We start from the raw sequence: 22,062 nt of genomic DNA, 5'->3' as shown, positions 1-22,062 counted from the left end.
TCACAAATTGGTCCATTTCAGTCCTTGTCGACAATCACACAGCACCTGAGGTAACAAGCACATCTCGAGCCCCATTGTGCTCTCCATTGTTCATGCCAACTCAGTGCCTCGCTCTTTGCTACTGCGTAAAATTCTTGTCGTCCAACTGCAAAACACTTGGACACAATAAGTTTCCGCATCCCCTTTGCACTAATCGTACTACGAAACGCTCCCCACACTTGGCAATCACCCATGCAGATGACTTTTCCGACTTTACACGACGCTCACGCTAGTGACAGCCTTATTTATAGTTCGACGTCGCGCCAAAGCGAATGAGCACATTTCGCCTACGGCTTAGGCCGCTCTTCTAGTGTGGCTGCTCTGTGTGTGCAGGTAGCGAGGGGCTGCAAGCTTCCTGTGTTCGCACCTATATCACCTGTGCTTCCTTGTCAGAGACAGACTATCGCAAAACATACAACTCACTCCATGAATTGATTGCTACGGCATCTGTTATCAGCAGTCACAACCAGCAACACCAGTAGCAGCCGACTGCACGCAAAGAATAGGAACGTGCAGTGGGATTTACGTGAAATCGGCGCAATTGTGGATGCTAATCGTTCGCTTGTATCTGCCTACACACCTCTGCCGGTTGGGAATTATTCCACTTGTATCGCAAGGTGCGCATGTAGGTGTGTTAAAAATTCTGGAGGCGCTGGGTATCGATCCCAGTACCTCTCGCACGCTAAGCGAGCGCTCTACCATCTGAGCTACGCCCACCCCCCCGATAACTAGTAGTGCTACATACAGTCATATGAACGTCACAGACCCTTGTACTCCCATTATTCCGCAGACAAACACTACTCTCTATGTATCAGTGAGGGTGTCTTTCAGGTTTCGTGCATTCTGTATCGACTCGTAGTTGGCCACAATGAAAGTGGCACGCATAACGTCGAAAATAGAGTTCAGACACCGCTCTGAGTAAGACGAACGTGTTGTCCACCTCTAGACTTCAATGACGTTAAGCCGTGATACCTAAGACAGATCTGCACTCGATGACACCACGATAACAGCCGGTCCCCACACTTACACCTTGCTCTCCTTATGACAGTATACATCATATCAGTCTGTGACGCTGGTTTTGCAACTTCTTGCGTGAGTTTATGTTCGCCGCGACCAACACTTACCATGCACTGACCACAAAACATGGAGGAGCCAGGGCTTGAACCCGAGACCGTTCACACGCTAAGCGAACGATCTGCCAACTGAGCTACAGCTACACACACGACCAAGCCTGGCTATTCTCCATTCTTTGCGACTCTGATGTGCAAGGACACGATGGTTGGTTGGTTTGTAGCGGCGAAGGTACCAGAATACAAAGGCGCGGACACGTTCATATACACAAGAGTTCCAAGTAGTTTCGATGCTCTGGTATTACGAATGCAAATTCCGTCTGTTTTGAACGTCTTAAATTGAAAGGGCGGTCACAAATTGGTCCATTTCACTCCTTGTCGACAATCACACAGCACCTGAGGTAACAAGCACATCTCGAGCCCCATTGTGCTCTCCATTGTTCATGAAAACTCAGTGCCTCGCTCTTTGCTACTGCGTAAAATTCCTGTCGTCCAACTGCAAAACACCTGGACACAATAAGTTTCCGAATCCCCTTTGCACTAATCGTACTACGAAACGCTCCCCACACTTGGCAATCACCCATGCAGATGACTTTTCCGACTTTACACGACGCTCACGCTAGTGACAGCCTTATTTATAGTTCGACGTCGCGCCAAAGCGAATGAGCACATTTCGCCTACGGCTTAGGCCGCTCTTCTAGTGTGGCTGCTCTGTGTGTGCAGGTAGCGAGGGGCTGCAAGCTTCCTGTGTTCGCACCTATATCACCTGTGCTTCCTTGTCAGAGACAGACTATCGCAAAACATACAACTCACTCCATGAATTGATTGCTACGGCATCTGTTATCAGCAGTCACAACCAGCAACACCAGTAGCAGCCGACTGCACGCAAAGAATAGGAACGTGCAGTGGGATTTACGTGAAATCGGCGCAATTGTGGATGCTAATCGTTCGCTTGTATCTGCCTACACACCTCTGCCGGTTGGGAATTATTCCACTTGTATCGCAAGGTGCGCATGTAGGTGTGTTAAAAATTGTGGAGGCGCTGGGTATCGATCCCAGTACCTCTCGCACGCTAAGCGAGCGCTCTACCATCTGAGCTACGCACACCCCCCCGATAACTAGTAGTGCTACATACAGTCATATCAACGTCACAGACCCTTGTACTCCCATTATTCCGCAGACAAACACTACTCTCTATGAATCAGTGAGGGTGTCTTTCAGGTTTCGTGCATTCTGTATCGAATCGTAGTTGGCCACAATGAAAGTGGCACGCATAACGTCGAAAATAGAGTTCAGACACCGCTCTGAGTAAGACGAACGTGTTGTCCACCTCTAAACTTCAATGACGTTAAGCCGTGATACCTAAGACAGATCTGCACTCGATGACACCACGATAACAGCCGGTCCCCACACTTACACCTTGCTCTCCTTATGACAGTATACATCATATCAGTCTGTGACGCTGGTTTTGCAACTTCTTGCGTGAGTTTATGTTCGCCGCGACCAACACTTACCATGCACTGACCACAAAACATGGAGGAGCCAGGGCTTGAACCCGAGACCGTTCACACGCTAGGCGAACGATCTGAAAACTGAGCTACAGCTACACACACGACCAAGCCTGGCTATTCTCCATTCTTTGCGACTCTGATGTGCAAGGACACGATGGTTGGTTGGTTTGTAGCGGCGAAGGTACCAGAATACAAAGGCGCGGACACGTTCATATACACAAGAGTTCCAAGTAGTTTCGATGCTCTGGTATTACGAATGCAAATTCCGTCTGTTTTGAACGTCTTAAATTCAAAGGGCGGTCACAAATTGGTCCATTTCACTCCTTGTCGACAATCACACAGCACCTGAGGTAACAAGCACATCTCGAGCCCCATTGTGCTCTCCATTGTTCATGAAAACTCAGTGCCTCGCTCTTTGCTACTGCATAAAATTCCTGTCGTCCAACTGCAAAACACCTGGACACAATAAGTTTCCGCATCCCCTTTGCACTAATCGTACTACGAAACGCTCCCCACACTTGGCAATCACCCATGCAGATGACTTTTCCGACTTTACACGACGCTCACGCTAGTGACAGCCTTATTTATAGTTCGACGTCGCGCCAAAGCGAATGAGCACATTTCGCCTACGGCTTAGGCCGCTCTTCTAGTGTGGCTGCTCTGTGTGTGCAGGTAGCGAGGGGCTGCAAGCTTCCTGTGTTCGCACCTATATCACCTGTGCTTCCTTGTCAGAGACAGACTATCGCAAAACATACAACTCACTCCATGAATTGATTGCTACGGCATCTGTTATCAGCAGTCACAACCAGCAACACCAGTAGCAGCCGACTGCACGCAAAGAATAGGAACGTGCAGTGGGATTTACGTGAAATCGGCGCAATTGTGGATGCTAATCGTTCGCTTGTATCTGCCTACACACCTCTGCCGGTTGGGAATTATTCCACTTGTATCGCAAGGTGCGCATGTAGGTGTGTTAAAAATTGTGGAGGCGCTGGGTATCGATCCCAGTACCTCTCGCACGCTAAGCGAGCGCTCTACCATCTGAGCTACGCACACCCCCCCGATAACTAGTAGTGCTACATACAGTCATATCAACGTCACAGACCCTTGTACTCCCATTATTCCGCAGACAAACACTACTCTCTATGAATCAGTGAGAGTGTCTTTCAGGTTTCGTGCATTCTGTATCGAATCGTAGTTGGCCACAATGAAAGTGGCACGCATAACGTCGAAAATAGAGTTCAGACACCGCTCTGAGTAAGACGAACGTGTTGTCCACCTCTAAACTTCAATGACGTTAAGCCGTGATACCTAAGACAGATCTGCACTCGATGACACCACGATAACAGCCGGTCCCCACACTTACACCTTGCTCTCCTTATGACAGTATACATCATATCAGTCTGTGACGCTGGTTTTGCAACTTCTTGCGTGAGTTTATGTTCGCCGCGACCAACACTTACCATGCACTGACCACAAAACATGGAGGAGCCAGGGCTTGAACCCGAGACCGTTCACACGCTAGGCGAACGATCTGAAAACTGAGCTACAGCTACACACACGACCAAGCCTGGCTATTCTCCATTCTTTGCGACTCTGATGTGCAAGGACACGATGGTTGGTTGGTTTGTAGCGGCGAAGGTACCAGAATACAAAGGCGCGGACACGTTCATATACACAAGAGTTCCAAGTAGTTTCGATGCTCTGGTATTACGAATGCAAATTCCGTCTGTTTTGAACGTCTTAAATTCAAAGGGCGGTCACAAATTGGTCCATTTCACTCCTTGTCGACAATCACACAGCACCTGAGGTAACAAGCACATCTCGAGCCCCATTGTGCTCTCCATTGTTCATGAAAACTCAGTGCCTCGCTCTTTGCTACTGCATAAAATTCCTGTCGTCCAACTGCAAAACACCTGGACACAATAAGTTTCCGCATCCCCTTTGCACTAATCGTACTACGAAACGCTCCCCACACTTGGCAATCACCCATGCAGATGACTTTTCCGACTTTACACGACGCTCACGCAACGCTCACGCTAGTGACAGCCTTATTTATAGTTCGACGTCGCGCCAAAGCGAATGAGCACATTTCGCCTACGGCTTAGGCCGCTCTTCTAGTGTGGCTGCTCTGTGTGTGCAGGTAGCGAGGGGCTGCAAGCTTCCTGTGTTCGCACCTATATCACCTGTGCTTCCTTGTCAGAGACAGACTATCGCAAAACATACAACTCACTCCATGAATTGATTGCTACGGCATCTGTTATCAGCAGTCACAACCAGCAACACCAGTAGCAGCCGACTGCACGCAAAGAATAGGAACGTGCAGTGGGATTTACGTGAAATCGGCGCAATTGTGGATGCTAATCGTTCGCTTGTATCTGCCTACACACCTCTGCCGGTTGGGAATTATTCCACTTGTATCGCAAGGTGCGCATGTAGGTGTGTTAAAAATTGTGGAGGCGCTGGGTATCGATCCCAGTACCTCTCGCACGCTAAGCGAGCGCTCTACCATCTGAGCTACGCACACCCCCCCGATAACTAGTAGTGCTACATACAGTCATATCAACGTCACAGACCCTTGTACTCCCATTATTCCGCAGACAAACACTACTCTCTATGAATCAGTGAGGGTGTCTTTCAGGTTTCGTGCATTCTGTATCGAATCGTAGTTGGCCACAATGAAAGTGGCACGCATAACGTCGAAAATAGAGTTCAGACACCGCTCTGAGTAAGACGAACGTGTTGTCCACCTCTAAACTTCAATGACGTTAAGCCGTGATACCTAAGACAGATCTGCACTCGATGACACCACGATAACAGCCGGTCCCCACACTTACACCTTGCTCTCCTTATGACAGTATACATCATATCAGTCTGTGACGCTGGTTTTGCAACTTCTTGCGTGAGTTTATGTTCGCCGCGACCAACACTTACCATGCACTGACCACAAAACATGGAGGAGCCAGGGCTTGAACCCGAGACCGTTCACACGCTAGGCGAACGATCTGAAAACTGAGCTACAGCTACACACACGACCAAGCCTGGCTATTCTCCATTCTTTGCGACTCTGATGTGCAAGGACACGATGGTTGGTTGGTTTGTAGCGGCGAAGGTACCAGAATACAAAGGCGCGGACACGTTCATATACACAAGAGTTCCAAGTAGTTTCGATGCTCTGGTATTACGAATGCAAATTCCGTCTGTTTTGAACGTCTTAAATTCAAAGGGCGGTCACAAATTGGTCCATTTCACTCCTTGTCGACAATCACACAGCACCTGAGGTAACAAGCACATCTCGAGCCCCATTGTGCTCTCCATTGTTCATGAAAACTCAGTGCCTCGCTCTTTGCTACTGCATAAAATTCCTGTCGTCCAACTGCAAAACACCTGGACACAATAAGTTTCCGCATCCCCTTTGCACTAATCGTACTACGAAACGCTCCCCACACTTGGCAATCACCCATGCAGATGACTTTTCCGACTTTACACGACGCTCACGCAACGCTCACGCTAGTGACAGCCTTATTTATAGTTCGACGTCGCGCCAAAGCGAATGAGCACATTTCGCCTACGGCTTAGGCCGCTCTTCTAGTGTGGCTGCTCTGTGTGTGCAGGTAGCGAGGGGCTGCAAGCTTCCTGTGTTCGCACCTATATCACCTGTGCTTCCTTGTCAGAGACAGACTATCGCAAAACATACAACTCACTCCATGAATTGATTGCTACGGCATCTGTTATCAGCAGTCACAACCAGCAACACCAGTAGCAGCCGACTGCACGCAAAGAATAGGAACGTGCAGTGGGATTTACGTGAAATCGGCGCAATTGTGGATGCTAATCGTTCGCTTGTATCTGCCTACACACCTCTGCCGGTTGGGAATTATTCCACTTGTATCGCAAGGTGCGCATGTAGGTGTGTTAAAAATTGTGGAGGCGCTGGGTATCGATCCCAGTACCTCTCGCACGCTAAGCGAGCGCTCTACCATCTGAGCTACGCACACACCCCCCCCCCCCCCATAACTAGTAGTGCTACATACAGTCATATCAACGTCACAGACCCTTGTACTCCCATTATTCCGCAGACAAACACTACTCTCTATGAATCAGTGAGGGTGTCTTTCAGGTTTCGTGCATTCTGTATCGAATCGTAGTTGGCCACAATGAAAGTGGCACGCATAACGTCGAAAATAGAGTTCAGACACCGCTCTGAGTAAGACGAACGTGTTGTCCACCTCTAGACTTCAATGACGTTAAGCCGTGATACCTAAGACAGATCTGCACTCGATGACACCATGATAACAGCCGGTCCCCACACTTACACCTTGCTCTCCTTATGACAGTATACATCATATCAGTCTGTGACGCTGGTTTTGCAACTTCTTGCGTGAGTTTATGTTCGCCGCGACCAACACTTACCATGCACTGACCACAAAACATGGAGGAGCCAGGGCTTGAACCCGAGACCGTTCACACGCTAAGCGAACGATCTGCCAACTGAGCTACAGCTTCACACACGACCAAGCCTGGCTATTCTCCATTCTTTGCGACTCTGATGTGCAAGGACACGATGGTTGGTTGGTTTGTAGCGGCGAAGGTACCAGAATACAAAGGCGCGGACACGTTCATATACACAAGAGTTCCGAGTAGTTTCGATGCTCTGGTATTACGAATGCAAATTCCGTCTGTTTTGAACGTCTTAAATTCAAAGGGCGGTCACAAATTGGTCCATTTCACTCCTTGTCGACAATCACACAGCACCTGAGGTAACAAGCACATCTCGAGCCCCATTGTGCTCTCCATTGTTCATGCCAACTCAGTGCCTCGCTCTTTGCTACTGCGTAAAATTCTTGTCGTCCAACTGCAAAACACTTGGACACAATAAGTTTCCGCATCCCCTTTGCACTAATCGTACTACGAAACGCTCCCCACACTTGGCAATCACCCATGCAGATGACTTTTCCGACTTTACACGACGCTCACGCTAGTGACAGCCTTATTTATAGTTCGACGTCGCGCCAAAGCGAATGAGCACATTTCGCCTACGGCTTAGGCCGCTCTTCTAGTGTGGCTGCTCTGTGTGTGCAGGTAGCGAGGGGCTGCAAGCTTCCTGTGTTCGCACCTATATCACCTGTGCTTCCTTGTCAGAGACAGACTATCGCAAAACATACAACTCACTCCATGAATTGATTGCTACGGCATCTGTTATCAGCAGTCACAACCAGCAACACCAGTAGCAGCCGACTGCACGCAAAGAATAGGAACGTGCAGTGGGATTTACGTGAAATCGGCGCAATTGTGGATGCTAATCGTTCGCTTGTATCTGCCTACACACCTCTGCCGGTTGGGAATTATTCCACTTGTATCGCAAGGTGCGCATGTAGGTGTGTTAAAAATTGTGGAGGCGCTGAGTATCGATCCCAGTACCTCTCGCACGCTAAGCGAGCGCTCTACCATCTGAGCTACGCCCACCCCCCCGATAACTAGTAGTGCTACATACAGTCATATCAACGTCACAGACCCTTGTACTCCCATTATTCCGCAGACAAACACTACTCTCTATGTATCAGTGAGGGTGTCTTTCAGGTTTCGTGCATTCTGTATCGAATCGTAGTTGGCCACAATGAAAGTGGCACGCATAACGTCGAAAATAGAGTTCAGACACCGCTCTGAGTAAGACGAACGTGTTGTCCACCTCTAGACTTCAATGACGTTAAGCCGTGATACCTAAGACAGATCTGCACTCGATGACACCACGATAACAGCCGGTCCCCACACTTACACCTTGCTCTCCTTATGACAGTATACATCATATCAGTCTGTGACGCTGGTTTTGCAACTTCTTGCGTGAGTTTATGTTCGCCGCGAGCAACACTTACCATGCACTGACCACAAAACATGGAGGAGCCAGGGCTTGAACCCGAGACCGTTCACACGCTAAGCGAACGATCTGCCAACTGAGCTACAGCTACACACACGACCAAGCCTGGCTATTCTCCATTCTTTGCGACTCTGATGTGCAAGGACACGATGGTTGGTTGGTTTGTAGCGGCGAAGGTACCAGAATACAAAGGCGCGGACACGTTCATATACACAAGAGTTCCAAGTAGTTTCGATGCTCTGGTATTACGAATGCAAATTCCGTCTGTTTTGAACGTCTTAAATTCAAAGGGCGGTCACAAATTGGTCCATTTCACTCCTTGTCGACAATCACACAGCACCTGAGGTAACAAGCACATCTCGAGCCCCATTGTGCTCTCCATTGTTCATGAAAACTCAGTGCCTCGCTCTTTGCTACTGCATAAAATTCCTGTCGTCCAACTGCAAAACACCTGGACACAATAAGTTTCCGCATCCCCTTTGCACTAATCGTACTACGAAACGCTCCCCACACTTGGCAATCACCCATGCAGATGACTTTTCCGACTTTACACGACGCTCACGCAACGCTCACGCTAGTGACAGCCTTATTTATAGTTCGACGTCGCGCCAAAGCGAATGAGCACATTTCGCCTACGGCTTAGGCCGCTCTTCTAGTGTGGCTGCTCTGTGTGTGCAGGTAGCGAGGGGCTGCAAGCTTCCTGTGTTCGCACCTATATCACCTGTGCTTCCTTGTCAGAGACAGACTATCGCAAAACATACAACTCACTCCATGAATTGATTGCTACGGCATCTGTTATCAGCAGTCACAACCAGCAACACCAGTAGCAGCCGACTGCACGCAAAGAATAGGAACGTGCAGTGGGATTTACGTGAAATCGGCGCAATTGTGGATGCTAATCGTTCGCTTGTATCTGCCTACACACCTCTGCCGGTTGGGAATTATTCCACTTGTATCGCAAGGTGCGCATGTAGGTGTGTTAAAAATTGTGGAGGCGCTGGGTATCGATCCCAGTACCTCTCGCACGCTAAGCGAGCGCTCTACCATCTGAGCTACGCACACACCCCCCCCCCCCCCCCCCATAACTAGTAGTGCTACATACAGTCATATCAACGTCACAGACCCTTGTACTCCCATTATTCCGCAGACAAACACTACTCTCTATGAATCAGTGAGGGTGTCTTTCAGGTTTCGTGCATTCTGTATCGAATCGTAGTTGGCCACAATGAAAGTGGCACGCATAACGTCGAAAATAGAGTTCAGACACCGCTCTGAGTAAGACGAACGTGTTGTCCACCTCTAGACTTCAATGACGTTAAGCCGTGATACCTAAGACAGATCTGCACTCGATGACACCATGATAACAGCCGGTCCCCACACTTACACCTTGCTCTCCTTATGACAGTATACATCATATCAGTCTGTGACGCTGGTTTTGCAACTTCTTGCGTGAGTTTATGTTCGCCGCGACCAACACTTACCATGCACTGACCACAAAACATGGAGGAGCCAGGGCTTGAACCCGAGACCGTTCACACGCTAAGCGAACGATCTGCCAACTGAGCTACAGCTTCACACACGACCAAGCCTGGCTATTCTCCATTCTTTGCGAATCTGATGTGCAAGGACACGATGGTTGGTTGGTTTGTAGCGGCGAAGGTACCAGAATACAAAGGCGCGGACACGTTCATATACACAAGAGTTCCGAGTAGTTTCGATGCTCTGGTATTACGAATGCAAATTCCGTCTGTTTTGAACGTCTTAAATTCAAAGGGCGGTCACAAATTGGTCCATTTCACTCCTTGTCGACAATCACACAGCACCTGAGGTAACAAGCACATCTCGAGCCCCATTGTGCTCTCCATTGTTCATGCCAACTCAGTGCCTCGCTCTTTGCTACTGCGTAAAATTCTTGTCGTCCAACTGCAAAACACTTGGACACAATAAGTTTCCGCATCCCCTTTGCACTAATCGTACTACGAAACGCTCCCCACACTTGGCAATCACCCATGCAGATGACTTTTCCGACTTTACACGACGCTCACGCTAGTGACAGCCTTATTTATAGTTCGACGTCGCGCCAAAGCGAATGAGCACATTTCGCCTACGGCTTAGGCCGCTCTTCTAGTGTGGCTGCTCTGTGTGTGCAGGTAGCGAGGGGCTGCAAGCTTCCTGTGTTCGCACCTATATCACCTGTGCTTCCTTGTCAGAGACAGACTATCGCAAAACATACAACTCACTCCATGAATTGATTGCTACGGCATCTGTTATCAGCAGTCACAACCAGCAACACCAGTAGCAGCCGACTGCACGCAAAGAATAGGAACGTGCAGTGGGATTTACGTGAAATCGGCGCAATTGTGGATGCTAATCGTTCGCTTGTATCTGCCTACACACCTCTGCCGGTTGGGAATTATTCCACTTGTATCGCAAGGTGCGCATGTAGGTGTGTTAAAAATTGTGGAGGCGCTGGGTATCGATCCCAGTACCTCTCGCACGCTAAGCGAGCGCTCTACCATCTGAGCTACGCCCACCCCCCCCGATAACTAGTAGTGCTACATACAGTCATATCAACGTCACAGACCCTTGTACTCCCATTATTCCGCAGACAAACACTACTCTCTATGTATCAGTGAGGGTGTCTTTCAGGTTTCGTGCATTCTGTATCGAATCGTAGTTGGCCACAATGAAAGTGGCACGCATAACGTCCAAAATAGAGTTCAGACACCGCTCTGAGTAAGACGAACGTGTTGTCCACCTCTAGACTTCAATGACGTTAAGCCGTGATACCTAAGACAGATCTGCACTCGATGACACCACGATAACAGCCGGTCCCCACACTTACACCTTGCTCTCCTTATGACAGTATACATCATATCAGTCTGTGACGCTGGTTTTGCAACTTCTTGCGTGAGTTTATGTTCGCCGCGAGCAACACTTACCATGCACTGACCACAAAACATGGAGGAGCCAGGGCTTGAACCCGAGACCGTTCACACGCTAAGCGAACGATCTGCCAACTGAGCTACAGCTACACACACGACCAAGCCTGGCTATTCTCCATTCTTTGCGACTCTGATGTGCAAGGACACGATGGTTGGTTGGTTTGTAGCGGCGAAGGTACCAGAATACAAAGGCGCGGACACGTTCATATACACAAGAGTTCCAAGTAGTTTCGATGCTCTGGTATTACGAATGCAAATTCCGTCTGTTTTGAACGTCTTAAATTCAAAGGGCGGTCACAAATTGGTCCATTTCACTCCTTGTCGACAATCACACAGCACCTGAGGTAACAAGCACATCTCGAGCCCCATTGTGCTCTCCATTGTTCATGAAAACTCAGTGCCTCGCTCTTTGCTACTGCATAAAATTCCTGTCGTCCAACTGCAAAACACCTGGACACAATAAGTTTCCGCATCCCCTTTGCACTAATCGTACTACGAAACGCTCCCCACACTTGGCAATCACCCATGCAGATGACTTTTCCGACTTTACACGACGCTCACGCAACGCTCACGCTAGTGACAGCCTTATTTATAGTTCGACGTCGCGCCAAAGCGAATGAGCACATTTCGCCTACGGCTTAGGCCGCTCTTCTAGTGTGGCTGCTCTGTGTGTGCAGGTAGCGAGGGGCTGCAAGCTTCCTGTGTTCGCACCTATATCACCTGTGCTTCCTTGTCAGAGACAGACTATCGCAAAACATACAACTCACTCCATGAATTGATTGCTACGGCATCTGTTATCAGCAGTCACAACCAGCAACACCAGTAGCAGCCGACTGCACGCAAAGAATAGGAACGTGCAGTGGGATTTACGTGAAATCGGCGCAATTGTGGATGCTAATCGTTCGCTTGTATCTGCCTACACACCTCTGCCGGTTGGGAATTATTCCACTTGTATCGCAAGGTGCGCATGTAGGTGTGTTAAAAATTGTGGAGGCGCTGGGTATCGATCCCAGTACCTCTCGCACGCTAAGCGAGCGCTCTACCATCTGAGCTACGCACACACCCCCCCCCCCATAACTAGTAGTGCTACATACAGTCATATCAACGTCACAGACCCTTGTACTCCCATTATTCCGCAGACAAACACTACTCTCTATGAATCAGTGAGGGTGTCTTTCAGGTTTCGTGCATTCTGTATCGAATCGTAGTTGGCCACAATGAAAGTGGCACGCATAACGTCGAAAATAGAGTTCAGACACCGCTCTGAGTAAGACGAACGTGTTGTCCACCTCTAGACTTCAATGACGTTAAGCCGTGATACCTAAGACAGATCTGCACTCGATGACACCATGATAACAGCCGGTCCCCACACTTACACCTTGCTCTCCTTATGACAGTATACATCATATCAGTCTGTGACGCTGGTTTTGCAACTTCTTGCGTGAGTTTATGTTCGCCGCGACCAACACTTACCATGCACTGACCACAAAACATGGAGGAGCCAGGGCTTGAACCCGAGACCGTTCACACGCTAAGCGAACGATCTGCCAACTGAGCTACAGCTTCACACACGACCAAGCCTGGCTATTCTCCATTCTTTGCGAATCTGATGTGCAAGGACACGATGGTTGGTTGGTTTGTAGCGGCGAAGGTACCAGAATACAAAGGCGCGGACACGTTCATATACACAAGAGTTCCGAGTAGTTTCGATGCTCTGGTATTACGAATGCAAATTCCGTCTGTTTTGAACGTCTTAAATTCAAAGGGCGGTCACAAATTGGTCCATTTCACTCCTTGTCGACAATCACACAGCACCTGAGGTAACAAGCACATCTCGAGCCCCATTGTGCTCTCCATTGTTCATGCCAACTCAGTGCCTCGCTCTTTGCTACTGCGTAAAATTCTTGTCGTCCAACTGCAAAACACTTGGACACAATAAGTTTCCGCATCCCCTTTGCACTAATCGTACTACGAAACGCTCCCCACACTTGGCAATCACCCATGCAGATGACTTTTCCGACTTTACACGACGCTCACGCTAGTGACAGCCTTATTTATAGTTCGACGTCGCGCCAAAGCGAATGAGCACATTTCGCCTACGGCTTAGGCCGCTCTTCTAGTGTGGCTGCTCTGTGTGTGCAGGTAGCGAGGGGCTGCATGCTTCCTGTGTTCGCACCTATATCACCTGTGCTTCCTTGTCAGAGACAGACTATCGCAAAACATACAACTCACTCCATGAATTGATTGCTACGGCATCTGTTATCAGCAGTCACAACCAGCAACACCAGTAGCAGCCGACTGCACGCAAAGAATAGGAACGTGCAGTGGGATTTACGTGAAATCGGCGCAATTGTGGATGCTAATCGTTCGCTTGTATCTGCCTACACACCTCTGCCGGTTGGGAATTATTCCACTTGTATCGCAAGGTGCGCATGTAGGTGTGTTAAAAATTGTGGAGGCGCTGGGTATCGATCCCAGTACCTCTCGCACGCTAAGCGAGCGCTCTACCATCTGAGCTACGCCCACCCCCCCCGATAACTAGTAGTGCTACATACAGTCATATCAACGTCACAGACCCTTGTACTCCCATTATTCCGCAGACAAACACTACTCTCTATGTATCAGTGAGGGTGTCTTTCAGGTTTCGTGCATTCTGTATCGAATCGTAGTTGGCCACAATGAAAGTGGCACGCATAACGTCCAAAATAGAGTTCAGACACCGCTCTGAGTAAGACGAACGTGTTGTCCACCTCTAGACTTCAATGACGTTAAGCCGTGATACCTAAGACAGATCTGCACTCGATGACACCACGATAACAGCCGGTCCCCACACTTACACCTTGCTCTCCTTATGACAGTATACATCATATCAGTCTGTGACGCTGGTTTTGCAACTTCTTGCGTGAGTTTATGTTCGCCGCGACCAACACTTACCATGCACTGACCACAAAACATGGAGGAGCCAGGGCTTGAACCCGAGACCGTTCACACGCTAAGCGAACGATCTGCCAACTGAGCTACAGCTACACACACGACCAAGCCTGGCTATTCTCCATTCTTTGCGACTCTGATGTGCAAGGACACGATGGTTGGTTGGTTTGTAGCGGCGAAGGTACCAGAATACAAAGGCGCGGACACGTTCATATACACAAGAGTTCCGAGTAGTTTCGATGCTCTGGTATTACGAATGCAAATTCCGTCTGTTTTGAACGTCTTAAATTCAAAGGGCGGTCACAAATTGGTCCATTTCAGTCCTTGTCGACAATCACACAGCACCTGAGGTAACAAGCACATCTCGAGCCCCATTGTGCTCTCCATTGTTCATGCCAACTCAGTGCCTCGCTCTTTGCTACTGCGTAAAATTCTTGTCGTCCAACTGCAAAACACTTGGACACAATAAGTTTCCGCATCCCCTTTGCACTAATCGTACTACGAAACGCTCCCCACACTTGGCAATCACCCATGCAGATGACTTTTCCGACTTTACACGACGCTCACGCTAGTGACAGCCTTATTTATAGTTCGACGTCGCGCCAAAGCGAATGAGCACATTTCGCCTACGGCTTAGGCCGCTCTTCTAGTGTGGCTGCTCTGTGTGTGCAGGTAGCGAGGGGCTGCAAGCTTCCTGTGTTCGCACCTATATCACCTGTGCTTCCTTGTCAGAGACAGACTATCGCAAAACATACAACTCACTCCATGAATTGATTGCTACGGCATCTGTTATCAGCAGTCACAACCAGCAACACCAGTAGCAGCCGACTGCACGCAAAGAATAGGAACGTGCAGTGGGATTTACGTGAAATCGGCGCAATTGTGGATGCTAATCGTTCGCTTGTATCTGCCTACACACCTCTGCCGGTTGGGAATTATTCCACTTGTATCGCAAGGTGCGCATGTAGGTGTGTTAAAAATTCTGGAGGCGCTGGGTATCGATCCCAGTACCTCTCGCACGCTAAGCGAGCGCTCTACCATCTGAGCTACGCCCACCCCCCCCATAACTAGTAGTGCTACATACAGTCATATCAACGTCACAGACCCTTGTACTCCCATTATTCCGCAGACAAACACTACTCTCTATGTATCAGTGAGGGTGTCTTTCAGGTTTCGTGCATTCTGTATCGAATCGTAGTTGGCCACAATGAAAGTGGCACGCATAACGTCGAAAATAGAGTTCAGACACCGCTCTGAGTAAGACGAACGTGTTGTCCACCTCTAGACTTAAATGACGTTAAGCCGTGATACCTAAGACAGATCTGCACTCGATGACACCACGATAACAGCCGGTCCCCACACTTACACCTTGCTCTCCTTATGACAGTATACATCATATCAGTCTGTGACGCTGGTTTTGCAACTTCTTGCGTGAGTTTATGTTCGCCGCGACCAACACTTACCATGCACTGACCACAAAACATGGAGGAGCCAGGGCTTGAACCCGAGACCGTTCACACGCTAAGCGAACGATCTGCCAACTGAGCTACAGCTACACACACGACCAAGCCTGGCTATTCTCCATTCTTTGCGACTCTGATGTGCAAGGACACGATGGTTGGTTGGTTTGTAGCGGCGAAGGTACCAGAATACAAAGGCGCGGACACGTTCATATACACAAGAGTTCCGAGTAGTTTCGATGCTCTGGTATTACGAATGCAAATTCCGTCTGTTTTGAACGTCTTAAATTCAAAGGGCGGTCACAAATTGGTCCATTTCACTCCTTGTCGACAATCACACAGCACCTGAGGTAACAAGCACATCTCGAGCCCCATTGTGCTCTCCATTGTTCATGCCAACTCAGTGCCTCGCTCTTTGCTACTGCGTAAAATTCTTGTCGTCCAACTGCAAAACACTTGGACACAATAAGTTTCCGCATCCCCTTTGGACTAATCGTACTACGAAACGCTCCCCACACTTGGCAATCACCCATGCAGATGACTTTTCCGACTTTACACGACGCTCACGCAACGCTCACGCTAGTGACAGCCTTATTTATAGTTCGACGTCGCGCCAAAGCGAATGAGCACATTTCGCCTACGGCTTAGGCCGCTCTTCTAGTGTGGCTGCTCTGTGTGTGCAGGTAGCGAGGGGCTGCAAGCTTCCTGTGTTCGCACCTATATCACCTGTGCTTCCTTGTCAGAGACAGACTATCGCAAAACATACAACTCACTCCATGAATTGATTGCTACGGCATCTGTTATCAGCAGTCACAACCAGCAACACCAGTAGCAGCCGACTGCACGCAAAGAATAGGAACGTGCAGTGGGATTTACGTGAAATCGGCGCAATTGTGGATGCTAATCGTTCGCTTGTAGCTGCCTACACACCTCTGACGGTTGGGAATTATTCCACTTGTATCGCAAGGTGCGCATGTAGGTGTGTTAAAAATTCTGGAGGCGCTGGGTATCGATCCCAGTACCTCTCGCACGCTAAGCGAGCGCTCTACCATCTGAGCTACGCACACCTCCCCCCCCCCCCCCCCCGGTTAACTAGTAATGCTACATACAGTCATATCAACGTCACAGACCCTTGTACTCCCATTATTCCGCAGACAAACACTACTCTCTATGAATCAGTGAGGGTGTCTTTCAGGTTTCGTGCATTCTGTATCGAATCGTAGTTGGCCACAATGAAAGTGGCACGCATAACGTCGAAAATAGAGTTCAGACACCGCTCTGAGTAAGACGAACGTGTTGTCCACCTCTAGACTTCAATGACGTTAAGCGTGATACCTAAGACAGATCTGCACTCGATGACACCACGATAACAGCCGGTCCCCACACTTACACCTTGCTCTCCTTATGACAGTATACATCATATCAGTCTGTGACGCTGGTTTTGCAACTTCTTGCGTGAGTTTATGTTCGCCGCGACCAACACTTACCATGCACTGACCACAAAACATGGAGGAGCCAGGGCTTGAACCCGAGACCGTTCACACGCTAAGCGAACGATCTGCCAACTGAGCTACAGCTACACACAGCACCAAGCCTGGCTATTCTCCATTCTTTGCGACTCTGATGTGCAAGGACACGATGGTTGGTTGGTTTGTAGCGGCGAAGGTACCAGAATACAAAGGCGCGGACACGTTCATATACACAAGAGTTCCGAGTAGTTTCGATGCTCTGGTATTACGAATGCAAATTCCGTCTGTTTTGAACGTCTTAAATTCAAAGGGCGGTCACAAATTGGTCCATTTCAGTCCTTGTCGACAATCACACAGCACCTGAGGTAACAAGCACATCTCGAGCCCCATTGTGCTCTCCATTGTTCATGCCAACTCAGTGCCTCGCTCTTTGCTACTGCGTAAAATTCTTGTCGTCCAACTGCAAAACACTTGGACACAATAAGTTTCCGCATCCCCTTTGCACTAATCGTACTACGAAACGCTCCCCACACTTGGCAATCACCCATGCAGATGACTTTTCCGACTTTACACGACGCTCACGCAACGCTCACACTACTGACAGCCTTATTTATAGTTCGACGTCGCGCCAAAGCGAATGAGCACATTTCGCCTACGGCTTAGGCCGCTCTTCTAGTGTGGCTGCTCTGTGTGTGCAGGTAGCGAGGGGCTGCAAGCTTCCTGTGTTCGCACCTATATCACCTGTGCTTCCTTGTCAGAGACAGACTATCGCAAAACATACAACTCACTCCATGAATTGATTGCTACGGCATCTGTTATCAGCAGTCACAACCAGCAACACCAGTAGCAGCCGACTGCACGCAAAGAATAGGAACGTGCAGTGGGATTTACGTGAAATCGGCGCAATTGTGGATGCTAATCGTTCGCTTGTATCTGCGTACACACCTCTGCCGGTTGGGAATTATTCCACTTGTATCGCAAGGTGCGCATGTAGGTGTGTTAAAAATTGTGGAGGCGCTGGGTATCGATCCCAGTACCTCTCGCACGCTAAGCGAGCGCTCTACCATCTGAGCTACGCACACCCCCCCCCCTGATAACTAGTAGTGCTACATACAGTCATATCAACGTCACAGACCCTTGTACTCCCATTATTCCGCAGACAAACACTACTCTCTATGTATCAGTGAGGGTGTCTTTCAGGTTTCGTGCATTCTGTATCGAATCGTAGTTGGCCACAATGAAAGTGGCACGCATAACGTCGAAAATAGAGTTCAGACACCGCTCTGAGTAAGACGAACGTGTTGTCCACCTCTAGACTTAAATGACGTTAAGCCGTGATACCTAAGACAGATCTGCACTCGATGACACCACGATAACAGCCGGTCCCCACACTTACATCTTGCTCTCCTTATGACAGTATACATCATATCAGTCTGTGACGCTGGTTTTGCAACTTCTTGCGTGAGTTTATGTTCGCCGCGACCAACACTTACCATGCACTGACCACAAAACATGGAGGAGCCAGGGCTTGAACCCGAGACCGTTCACACGCTAAGCGAACGATCTGCCAACTGAGTTACAGCTACACACACGACCAAGCCTGGCTATTCTCCATTCTTTGCGACTCTGATGTGCAAGGACACGATGGTTGGTTGGTTTGTAGCGGCGAAGGTACCAGAATACAAAGGCGCGGACACGTTCATATACACAAGAGTTCCAAGTAGTTTCGATGCTCTGGTATTACGAATGCAAATTCCGTCTGTTTTGAACGTCTTAAATTGAAAGGGCGGTCACAAATTGGTCCATTTCACTCCTTGTCGACAATCACACAGCACCTGAGGTAACAAGCACATCTCGAGCCCCATTGTGCTCTCCATTGTTCATGCCAACTCAGCGCCTCCCTCTTTGCTACTGCGTAAAATTCTTGTCGTCCAACTGCAAAACACTTGGACACAATAAGTTTCCGCATCCCCTTTGCACTAATCGTACTACGAAACGCTCCCCACACTTGGCAATCACCCATGCAGATGACTTTTCCGACTTTACACGACGCTCACGCTAGTGACAGCCTTATTTATAGTTCGACGTCGCGCCAAAGCGAATGAGCACATTTCGCCTACGGCTTAGGCCGCTCTTCTAGTGTGGCTGCTCTGTGTGTGCAGGTAGCGAGGGGCTGCAAGCTTCCTGTGTTCGCACCTATATCACCTGTGCTTCCTTGTCAGAGACAGACTATCGCAAAACATACAACTCACTCCATGAATTGATTGCTACGGCATCTGTTATCAGCAGTCACAACCAGCAACACCAGTAGCAGCCGACTGCACGAAAAGAATAGGAACGTCCAGTGGGATTTACGTGAAATCGGCGCAATTGTGGATGCTAATCGTTCGCTTGTATCTGCCTACACACCTCTGCCGGTTGGGAATTATTCCACTTGTATCGCAAGGTGCGCATGTAGGTGTGTTAAGAATTGTGGAGGCGCTGGGTATCGATCCCAGTACCTCTCGCACGCTAAGCGAGCGCTCTACCATCTGAGCTACGCACACCCCCCCGACAACTAGTAGTGCTACATACAGTCATATCAACGTCACAGACCCTTGTACTCCCATTATTCCGCAGACAAACACTACTCTCTATGTATCAGTGAGGGTGTCTTTCAGGTTTCGTGCATTCTGTATCGAATCGTAGTTGGCCACAATGAAAGTGGCACGCATAACGTCGAAAATAGAGTTCAGACACCGCTCTGAGTAAGACGAACGTGTTGTCCAACTCTAGACTTCAATGACGTTAAGCCGTGATACCTAAGACAGATCTGCACTCGATGACACCACGATAACAGCCGGTCCCCACACTTACACCTTGCTCTCCTTATGACAGTATACATCATATCAGTCTGTGACGCTGGTTTTGCAACTTCTTGCGTGAGTTTATGTTCGCCGCGACCAACACTTACCATGCACTGACCACAAAACATGGAGGAGCCAGGGCTTGAACCCGAGACCGTTCACACGCTAAGCGAACGATCTGCCAACTGAGCTACAGCTACACACACGACCAAGCCTGGCTATTCTCCATTCTTTGCGACTCTGATGTGCAAGGACACGATGGTTGGTTGGTTTGTAGCGGCGAAGGTACCAGAATACAAAGGCGCGGACACGTTCATATACACAAGAGTTCCAAGTAGTTTCGATGCTCTGGTATTACGAATGCAAATTCCGTCTGTTTTAAACGTCTTAAATTCAAAGGGCGGTCACAAATTGGTCCATTTCACTCCTTGTCGACAATCACACAGCACCTGAGGTAACAAGCACATCTCGAGCCCCATTGTGCTCTCCATTGTTCATGCCAACTCAGTGCCTCGCTCTTTGCTACTGCGTAAAATTCTTGTCGTCCAACTGCAAAACACTTGGACACAATAAGTTTCCGCATCCCCTTTGCACTAATCGTACTACGAAACGCTCCCCACACTTGGCAATCACCCATGCAGATGACTTTTCCGACTTTACACGACGCTCACGCAACGCTCACGCTAGTGACAGCCTTATTTATAGTTCGACGTCGCGCCAAAGCGAATGAGCACATTTCGCCTACGGCTTAGGCCGCTCTTCTAGTGTGGCTGCTCTGTGTGTGCAGGTAGCGAGGGGCTGCAAGCTTCCTGTGTTCGCACCTATATCACCTGTGCTTCCTTGTCAGAGACAGACTATCGCAAAACATACAACTCACTCCATGAATTGATTGCTACGGCATCTGTTATCAGCAGTCACAACCAGCAACACCAGTAGCAGCCGACTGCACGCAAAGAATAGGAACGTGCAGTGGGATTTACGTGAAATCGGCGCAATTGTGGATGCTAATCGTTCGCTTGTAGCTGCCTACACACCTCTGCCGGTTGGGAATTATTCCACTTGTATCGCAAGGTGCGCATGTAGGTGTGTTAAAAATTCTGGAGGCGCTGGGTATCGATCCCAGTACCTCTCGCACGCTAAGCGAGCGCTCTACCATCTGAGCTACGCACACCTCCCCCCCCCCCCCCCCCCCGGTTAACTAGTAATGCTACATACAGTCATATCAACGTCACAGACCCTTGTACTCCCATTATTCCGCAGACAAACACTACTCTCTATGAATCAGTGAGGGTGTCTTTCAGGTTTCGTGCATTCTGTATCGAATCGTAGTTGGCCACAATGAAAGTGGCACGCATAACGTCGAAAATAGAGTTCAGACACCGCTCTGAGTAAGACGAACGTGTTGTCCACCTCTAGACTTCAATGACGTTAAGCGTGATACCTAAGACAGATCTGCACTCGATGACACCACGATAACAGCCGGTCCCCACACTTACACCTTGCTCTCCTTATGACAGTATACATCATATCAGTCTGTGACGCTGGTTTTGCAACTTCTTGCGTGAGTTTATGTTCGCCGCGACCAACACTTACCATGCACTGACCACAAAACATGGAGGAGCCAGGGCTTGAACCCGAGACCGTTCACACGCTAAGCGAACGATCTGCCAACTGAGCTACAGCTACACACACGACCAAGCCTGGCTATTCTCCATTCTTTGCGACTCTGATGTGCAAGGACACGATGGTTGGTTGGTTTGTAGCGGCGAAGGTACCAGAATACAAAGGCGCGGACACGTTCATATACACAAGAGTTCCGAGTAGTTTCGATGCTCTGGTATTACGAATGCAAATTCCGTCTGTTTTGAACGTCTTAAATTCAAAGGGCGGTCACAAATTGGTCCATTTCAGTCCTT

General features: G+C 49.0%; 14 non-coding genes across 14 annotated transcripts; all 14 read right to left on the bottom strand.

Moving 5' to 3' along the window:
* Positions 1–683: 683 nt before the first annotated feature.
* Trnaa-agc (transfer RNA alanine (anticodon AGC)) lies at positions 684–757 on the bottom strand. Its single transcript has one exon. It is a non-coding gene; the product is annotated as a tRNA-Ala (tRNA).
* Positions 758–2,143: 1,386 nt separating this feature from the next.
* Positions 2,144–2,219, bottom strand: Trnaa-agc (transfer RNA alanine (anticodon AGC)). The gene has a single exon. It is a non-coding gene; the product is annotated as a tRNA-Ala (tRNA).
* Positions 2,220–3,603: 1,384 nt separating this feature from the next.
* On the bottom strand, positions 3,604–3,679 carry Trnaa-agc (transfer RNA alanine (anticodon AGC)). The gene has a single exon. It is a non-coding gene; the product is annotated as a tRNA-Ala (tRNA).
* Positions 3,680–5,074: 1,395 nt separating this feature from the next.
* Trnaa-agc (transfer RNA alanine (anticodon AGC)) lies at positions 5,075–5,150 on the bottom strand. The gene has a single exon. It is a non-coding gene; the product is annotated as a tRNA-Ala (tRNA).
* Positions 5,151–6,545: 1,395 nt separating this feature from the next.
* Positions 6,546–6,623, bottom strand: Trnaa-agc (transfer RNA alanine (anticodon AGC)). Its single transcript has one exon. It is a non-coding gene; the product is annotated as a tRNA-Ala (tRNA).
* A 2,861-nt stretch (positions 6,624–9,484) lies between these two features.
* Positions 9,485–9,562, bottom strand: Trnaa-agc (transfer RNA alanine (anticodon AGC)). Its single transcript has one exon. It is a non-coding gene; the product is annotated as a tRNA-Ala (tRNA).
* A 1,394-nt stretch (positions 9,563–10,956) lies between these two features.
* Trnaa-agc (transfer RNA alanine (anticodon AGC)) lies at positions 10,957–11,030 on the bottom strand. Its single transcript has one exon. It is a non-coding gene; the product is annotated as a tRNA-Ala (tRNA).
* A 1,398-nt stretch (positions 11,031–12,428) lies between these two features.
* Positions 12,429–12,506, bottom strand: Trnaa-agc (transfer RNA alanine (anticodon AGC)). Its single transcript has one exon. It is a non-coding gene; the product is annotated as a tRNA-Ala (tRNA).
* A 1,387-nt stretch (positions 12,507–13,893) lies between these two features.
* Trnaa-agc (transfer RNA alanine (anticodon AGC)) lies at positions 13,894–13,967 on the bottom strand. Its single transcript has one exon. It is a non-coding gene; the product is annotated as a tRNA-Ala (tRNA).
* A 1,387-nt stretch (positions 13,968–15,354) lies between these two features.
* Trnaa-agc (transfer RNA alanine (anticodon AGC)) lies at positions 15,355–15,428 on the bottom strand. Its single transcript has one exon. It is a non-coding gene; the product is annotated as a tRNA-Ala (tRNA).
* Positions 15,429–16,825: 1,397 nt separating this feature from the next.
* Positions 16,826–16,902, bottom strand: Trnaa-agc (transfer RNA alanine (anticodon AGC)). Its single transcript has one exon. It is a non-coding gene; the product is annotated as a tRNA-Ala (tRNA).
* A 1,407-nt stretch (positions 16,903–18,309) lies between these two features.
* On the bottom strand, positions 18,310–18,385 carry Trnaa-agc (transfer RNA alanine (anticodon AGC)). The gene has a single exon. It is a non-coding gene; the product is annotated as a tRNA-Ala (tRNA).
* A 1,388-nt stretch (positions 18,386–19,773) lies between these two features.
* On the bottom strand, positions 19,774–19,849 carry Trnaa-agc (transfer RNA alanine (anticodon AGC)). Its single transcript has one exon. It is a non-coding gene; the product is annotated as a tRNA-Ala (tRNA).
* Positions 19,850–21,244: 1,395 nt separating this feature from the next.
* On the bottom strand, positions 21,245–21,321 carry Trnaa-agc (transfer RNA alanine (anticodon AGC)). The gene has a single exon. It is a non-coding gene; the product is annotated as a tRNA-Ala (tRNA).
* Between the last annotated feature and the right edge of the window lie 741 nt (positions 21,322–22,062).

Source organism: Schistocerca gregaria, chromosome 3 (genome assembly GCF_023897955.1).
Source record: "Schistocerca gregaria isolate iqSchGreg1 chromosome 3, iqSchGreg1.2, whole genome shotgun sequence".
Classification (NCBI taxonomy): Eukaryota; Metazoa; Arthropoda; class Insecta; order Orthoptera; family Acrididae; genus Schistocerca; species Schistocerca gregaria.
The sequence above is the reverse complement of the archived record's forward strand: the minus strand, read 5'-3'. Positions and strand labels throughout refer to the sequence as shown.